The following is a 7,741-nucleotide window of genomic DNA, read 5'->3' as shown; positions in this document are numbered from 1 at the left end:
TATTTTTGGAGAATAAAAGCTTCATCTAAAATATAAAGATCTATTGGAAAAGAAAATGTCTAGAATAAGAGAAATATTTTACATGTAGACTTTAAAGGATCACATCAGAAATATGAAATTTGGCACTCCTAATTATCAATATGGGCCCTAGGATTGCTAATTACTTTTCAGAGATTAATTCTAATATAAACTTAATGTCTAAGAACAGCTCAGTGCTCACTGTCATCTACCTTATGTACATATAGGACCTAAAATATCACCTTTAGAGTAATTATTCATTGTATTGATTTTGATTATTGCACAAGACAAAGTATACTCAGAAGTAAGAAAATTCTTATTGGATTATATTTAATACTAGGTCATATATGGTAGATTTGTTCAATTCAAATTATCCTTGCAGTGGCCTGATATGACTCTTCAATTAAGAATGTTGGATGAGTTTCATGTCAACTCAAAACTACAAGTTATAAAATTAATGAGTCAAGTATTTAATTAAATTAATTTTGGATAGCATATTTGACAGTATTGTTCAGTGTGCCTTAATAAATCAATGATCTATTCCTTCCATGAGAAAAGTATCTGCCTCTAAAATAAAAAACACAAAACCAAAGCTTCTTTTAACACAATTCTTTTCAATTTTGTCACAGCATTTATTTTTCCCAAAGGGAAAAGCATTGAGAGAAAATTGATATGATTATCCTTAATCTTATGGATGTTAATTTTCTAGAACTCCTTCAAATTTCACTTGTATCATAAACAGCCACTTCATTGCCATGAAATATCTCCATGAGAGTCTTTTTTCATCCTCTTTTACTACTTAAATTCTAGCTAATGATTTTCCTGGTACAGCAATCTAATGTGCTGAGTTTCTTAAGAATTTTAAAGCATTGCTCATAATTAGGGCTATTTGCTTAAAGAGATATGCACAAGCATATCTTCAAATATTTCAAAGTATTATGAAATTTTCAGAAATAAGAACTTGTGATTAAATGTCTGAGTTGTGACTAATAATTATAGCTATTATGATCAATGAAAATTTACAATTTAAAATTATATCATGATGATGTTACACTAAAACGCTAAGTGTAATATTTTCTTTCTAGCCTGAGTAAGGCAAATATGTCTTGGAATTTTAGTCCTGAGAAAGATTCAATTGTTCAATTAAGTTTCTGCTTTAATTGTAAGAGACAAACTGAATTTGCAAATTTTGTATGTATTTTCCCTTCTTGGCTTTATAAAATACATGTAATGCTACATAATATAATTATGGTAGGAATACAGAAGTAGTATAAGCTGAATTCTTGTACTGTATAGGTCATATATACTAAGAACCATATACATTATATATTTATATATATATTCAGAGTAGATATTAATATATCCAGTATGTATGTGCGTATATAGACATATATATGCACATATATAATATATATCTGCAGCAGAAAATTGTGGCTGGAAGTTATCTGTGTGAGTGGCAGAGTTGGCGTGGGGGTGAAAATGGGAGTGAAATTAATTCTTTTAATTCCTGGAGAATTCATTGAGAGAGTAACACTGAATAATTATGTTGTCCACTTAATCTCTTTGTAGGAACGAACTGTTTCTTTACCCTTACACATTTGAAAAATTCTGATCAGCAAATTTTATATACAACACTACAAATATGTAGTTACAGATACTTCTATATTTTGTAAAAGATTTTCACATATTTAGAGGAAAAAAACAGATAAGTAAATGCCATTAATGATTTCTCTGTATGTTCTTATAAAATATATTAAGAAACAAGATGTTTCTACATTTTTTTGTAGAAAGTTAAATAAGCTATAACGGATATCAAGATAGCAGATTTTTTTAAAGTAATTTGCAACGTGAATGTATTAAGAAGGAAAAATCGACCCATGGCCAGAGAATAATGAAAAATAATCAGTAGTGACCAATGTTGATATTGGTAGCATCTATGTTGGAGCTAGGTGTGTAAGTAACAGTGGATTTCAAAATAACAATAATAAAGAGAGATTTCAATATGTAAGACAATGTCAAGTGATTTAATCTACATGAAATTATAAAACAGAGCAGGACGCTATTGTCCATCCCCATCAAGGACCTCTGCCTGCATTCCATCTATTAAAAGAAAAAAAAAATTGAGTCAGAGAATAAATTTAAGCAGAGAAGTGAGAAAATGCAGCAGCAAAGGAAAACAGTTAATCAGATCCAAATAAAAGTTTAGTTATTAAGCAAAGTCAGAGACCTTTATTTCCTCTTCAAGGGCTATAGCTAATGTTCTGAGTTATATCCTATGAGTTGTCTTGTAGATGCTAAAATCCCCACTGGTGGAAGAAGTTAACTACATGATAACCAAACTATAACCAAGACATAAGTTTCCACAATTCTGAGAACTGGCCTCAAGGATATGGGAACAAAGTGACCTTGTAATTGAAGGTTAACTGTACTTAAAGCATTTTATCAGACGACTGCATGACCAATTTCTAGATGATTGTCAGCTTCATGTAGCTATTTTTACATGTAGCTCCCTCTCTTTGTCTGTAAAAACTCTTTCCCACTGATTGTCAGTTGGGGGAACAAGCCTTTGGGCAGGAGCCTGCCCCATCCTCAGTTGCCAGCATCCAAAATAAAGCAAACATTCCTTTCCACCAACCTTGATTATTTATTGGCTTTTGAGCAGCAAGCAACCCCACTTTTATTAACAATTATAGTACCAGATGCAGAGTAAAATGAAAGGTGAGGTCACACAAATAGTGAAAGAAATAATGATGGAGCATTTCTAATTTAAAATAAAAATATCTTGACCGAGAGATCTAAAAAGTTCGTTCAACACTAAGCTGGATAAAACCAAATAGGATCACACCAAGACATATTACCATTAAATAGAAACTGTTACAAAGAAAATCTCAAAAGTAGACATGTTTTATATGTAGATAAACAATAAGATGAATATTGACCGACTCCCCAAAAAAGCAATAGAGGGAGAGAAAATAATGGATGATATCAATAAAGTTCTGTGAGAACACACACACACACACACACATACACCTACAACTGTCCAACTCAGATGCTATAATCAGTGAAATCATTCTTGAAATAAAGAGGATGAAATGAATATTTTTTTCAGATAAATGAAACGTGAGAGTATTAAGTAAGTACATATCATTGGTTTAGTTACTAAGTTGAGTCTGACTCTTGCGACCCAATGGACTATAGTCCATCGGGCTCCTCTGTCCATGGGATTTCCCAGGCAAGAATACTGGAGTGGGTTGCCATTTTCTTCTCCAGGGAATCTTCCTGACTCAAGGATCAAACCCGGGTCTCCTGCACTGCAGGAAGATTTTTTTTTACCGACTGAGCTACCAGGAAAGCCCCATAAGTACACAGCTACAGTATAATCCCTTCAGTTTTTATTCTTTCACTATTTTTATTATATATTGTATATTTATATTTAGCATTTCCCTTTGATGCAATATTACAAATTATCCTACAGTCCATTGCTGTTATGGGATACTGGTTTTCATACTTACCCACAATTTTCATACTTTCCTTTGAATTTAAGTTAAACCTGGCTATACTCCCCTTCATTTGGAGGGACTCCTATTAATGTTCAGTAGTCCATGTTTTGTATGTGATGAATTATCTTATAAAGTTTAGTATATTCTGTTTTATATCTTAAATTATAGTAAAATTTTAGAAGACACACACACACACATATATATAATAGTATATCAAAAGTTTGAGATAGTATTGAACATACAAAAAAATAAAAAGATCTTTTGAATCTGTAAGACTTAGATGCCATGTGCAAAACAATAAAAGTCTGTCTTGAATTGTAGTGATTTATCCCCCATTCCCCCAGGAGACTGGCCCAAAGCCCCTGACCACAGGTGTTTCTCCAATTGACATTCATTGAAAAAGTCACCAAGTTCAATATCCCCTAAACTCTCATCTCATTCTCGCCATATAGAGCTTTAGTGTCAGTAAATAAAACAGTATTGCAAATTACATGGAAAAAACAAGTCCTTGAGACTGTAGCTGCTACAGAGGTATCAGATCATGAAGGATGTCATGAAACTATTTTCCACAAATCTATACTTTTTCCATTTCTACACACTTTTATTTCATATCCATTTAAGTAATCAAATATCCATTCAATGCCCCATTCAATATGCCTAATCAAATATCCATTTAACCAAAATTCACTCAAGTAATCAAAGTGATTATCTGAGCTTTTCTAGTTCTCTTTTGGCTTTCCCTTTTTAAGCTTCTTTATTGACAGAAAGAGCATTAGACTATTTTCTATAGGCAATTACAAATTTCCCAGCCAAGATCTTTCTATATATTAAATGTAGATTATCTTACTCTTTGAACATAGATTAGTATTTGGCTCTTTATTATTTTGTGATATTTATGAAATTAATATTATTACTAATAGCGGATGGATATGAAATTAAAAAAATGAGTAGACATACTGCCCTTTCCGTTTTGAAGTTTAAAGTGTTTAGTTCAAAAGATGGTTCACATATTATACATAATTTTATATTAATATATTTCCCACTCTTAAAAATTCTATGTAAGTATTTGAGTACATTTAAAACAGCAGGATTTATGCTAATTTTAACCATTAGTAGTCATTTCTAATATATGTTCTTTCATTTCATAAAATATTGTTTTATTAGTGTACATGGAAAAAATCACATTTTGCATGTAATAATACAAAAATATTTGAAAGTTTAAATATATTGAAGGCAAATTTCCAGAAAGCTTGTAAAATTAAAAAATCAAGCCAACCATGTGTTTTCTATGCCAAAAGTCCCTACTTCTTAGTTTTCTGTGCTATTAAAATTAAACATATTTTAAGCATATTTTTATAAAAGCAAACAGTGTTTCCAAAGATGCTAAGTGAAAGTTTCAATTACTGTTTAGAGTCATAAGATATTCTAAATGAATTTGATTGCCATCAGCAAGTGTAATTAGCCTTATCATCATTGTCCTGAAAACTACTGCTCCTGGAATTTGTGGTGAATTATCTAAAAATGATAACCAGAGAAACTGTGCAACTATAAAGAGTTATTTTCACTGATGGCAACTATTAAAATAAATATTGCTGGAGCTGCCTTGTTGTGAACCACCAGTAAAGGGACTATTATCAAAAGCATGAGAGAATATTGAGCTAAGGGACTATACCTGTCTCACATTCTTTCTGTCATACGGAATGAAGAAAATCAAAAGAGAAAAGCAAATATCATATATTAACACATATAGGTGGAACCTAGAAAAATGGTACAGATGCTCTTATCTGCAAAACAGAAATAGAGACAGACCTAGAGAACAACAGTATAGACACCACGGAGAGAAAGTTGAGTAGGATGAATTGGAAGATTGGGACTGACATACATACACTACCATATGTAAAATAGATGGCTAGTGGGAATCTGCTATATAGCATATGGAGGTCAGCTCACTGCTCTGTGATGACCTAGAGTGATGGGATGGGGTAGTGGGGGGGAAGTTCAAGAAGGAGGGGATAATGTATATGTATAATTGATTCACTTTGCTATACAGCAGAAACTAACACAAAATTATAAAGCAATTATACTCTAATAAAATAAAATAATCTATTTTTGAATTGCTGAAGATTGAGATCAAAATGTTGCCTCTTTCATTAAAATTATTACTAGGTGTATATATATTCATATACACACACATATATATTCAAATAGGCTGGATGACAAATATAGATATTATAGGTACAGATACAGATATAACGATGTAATGGAGTAATAATTAAAATTAAATATTTCATGAACAGACAGAGAAAGAGAGATGACATTTTCCTGTAATTCTGGAATTGAGACTTGAACCTCAATTTTAACCTACCTTTTAAGTTATAAGACCCATTTTTAACAGTCATTTTTAAGGACTTCCCTGGTGACTCACATGGTAAAGCATCTGCCCGCAATGCGGGAGACCTAGGTTCGATTCCTGGGTCGGGAAGATCCCCTGGAGAAGGAAATAGCAACTTACTCTAGTACTCTTGCCTGGAAAATTCCATGGAGGGAGGAGCCTGGTAGGCTACAGTCCATGGGGTTACAAAGAGTTGGACACCACTAAGCGACTAAACTTTTAACAGTCAAGATCTGCCCCCTCCTTACAGCACTCTATCTGAACAATCCGTTTTCCCAAATTACCATGATCACTGTTCTCATCAACAGCCAGTGAAGAGAGCAAAAATTATATTGATCTTTGAATCGATTGGAATGCCTTATAAAGAGGTTATTTTCTCCTCTTTGTAAAGGAGGGATTCTTCTCTTTCTCAAAGCCAACCGATAGAGACTCCAGAAGAGTCTCCCTGAAGCGGGAAAGGTCAGTTCCCTGAGCGCATGCGTGTCTGCACAGGGGCCTCGCTCTTCCGCACCGGTACCAACCTGTGCAGAGGAAAAGCAGTCAGAGATTTTGCTGCAGTCAAAACACATACTCTTCACGTTTTTGAGTCCCTCATGGTGTGAGGGCTCACCAAGCAGGTAGCTGGGCTTGAGCTACCTTGTTGTCACTTCTAGAAGAGACAGTCACCAGGGGAGTATAGCTCATTGTACCTGGTGTACAGATAAGCAAATGAGGTGCACGTCATTTGGTGAGAGCAGGAGAAGAAAGAGAAGAGGAATACAGAGTCTAGATAGAGTTCCCTTTACAATATCAGGGAACAGCAGGAGGGGTGACTCCACCAGACTTCAGCAGAATCTTCTCAGTACCCCATCACAAAAGTCAACTGTGAAGCTGAAGAGAGTGTGTCAGTAATGCACCCTTACATAAGGCAACTGGTCACCGCAGATCCCATTACGGAGATCCACCTCCTCTATCTTTTTCCTGTTACAACGCTAGAGCTGAAACACACGGAGAAACTTTCCTTCTCCACTACAAGCCCACTGAAAGAGAAGCGAGTGAGCTAAACTTTGAGTAGAATTTGAGAATGTTTTAAGACAAATCAAACTGAAACTTAGGTCATGAAATAAAACTATTCTATTAAAATTGTTTGTAAACTTATAAAGGAATACCCATTTGTTATTAGACATTCTACTGAATGAGGAGAAAAAAAAAGATTCTCCATAGCATCATCAGGAAATCAAATTAGAAAAATAAAACAGATCTGTGTTTGTGCCCTCATGTTTAGAGATTTCCTAAGTTAATACTATTTTTTGTAATCACCAGTACATGTATACTATGAATTTAGGGTATAATCTTAGTTGTATTTATTTTTACAAAGGTAGCTAACACATAACTGTATTTCAGTATTTTTGTCTTAGTCTTTTTTTAGGATTTACTTGCTAGTAAATAACTAATTTAAAATAAAAGGGGAATTTCAGCTAAATTAATTTTTTTGAGGAATTGTTTCACACTGAATATAATCATTCTTTAATCAACCTGTTTGTAGCTATAATTTAGTACTTGAAAATGCTTTCAATTGGCGCATACACATGTAATTTGAATTAATGAGATAATTGCACAATACCTTTATTTTCCCTGTGTAACAGTGGACACCAGTAATGTTTTTCTGTTTTTAAAATTTTTATATCAATATTTCTCTAAGACTCTTGATCAGCTTAAAATCCAGATTTAAACCCACCTTTTCTCTCTGAAGAGCTTAAACTCCTGCATGCATGCATGCTAAGTTGCTTCAGTCATGTCTAACTCTATGGGACCCTATGGACTGTAGCCTGCCAGGTTACTCTGTCCATGG

Source organism: Giraffa tippelskirchi, chromosome 5 (genome assembly GCF_054371585.1).
Source record: "Giraffa tippelskirchi isolate mGirTip1 chromosome 5, T2T-mGirTip1v1.2.pri, whole genome shotgun sequence".
NCBI lineage: Eukaryota > Metazoa > Chordata > Mammalia > Artiodactyla > Giraffidae > Giraffa > Giraffa tippelskirchi.
Note: the sequence above shows the minus strand (reverse complement) of the source record.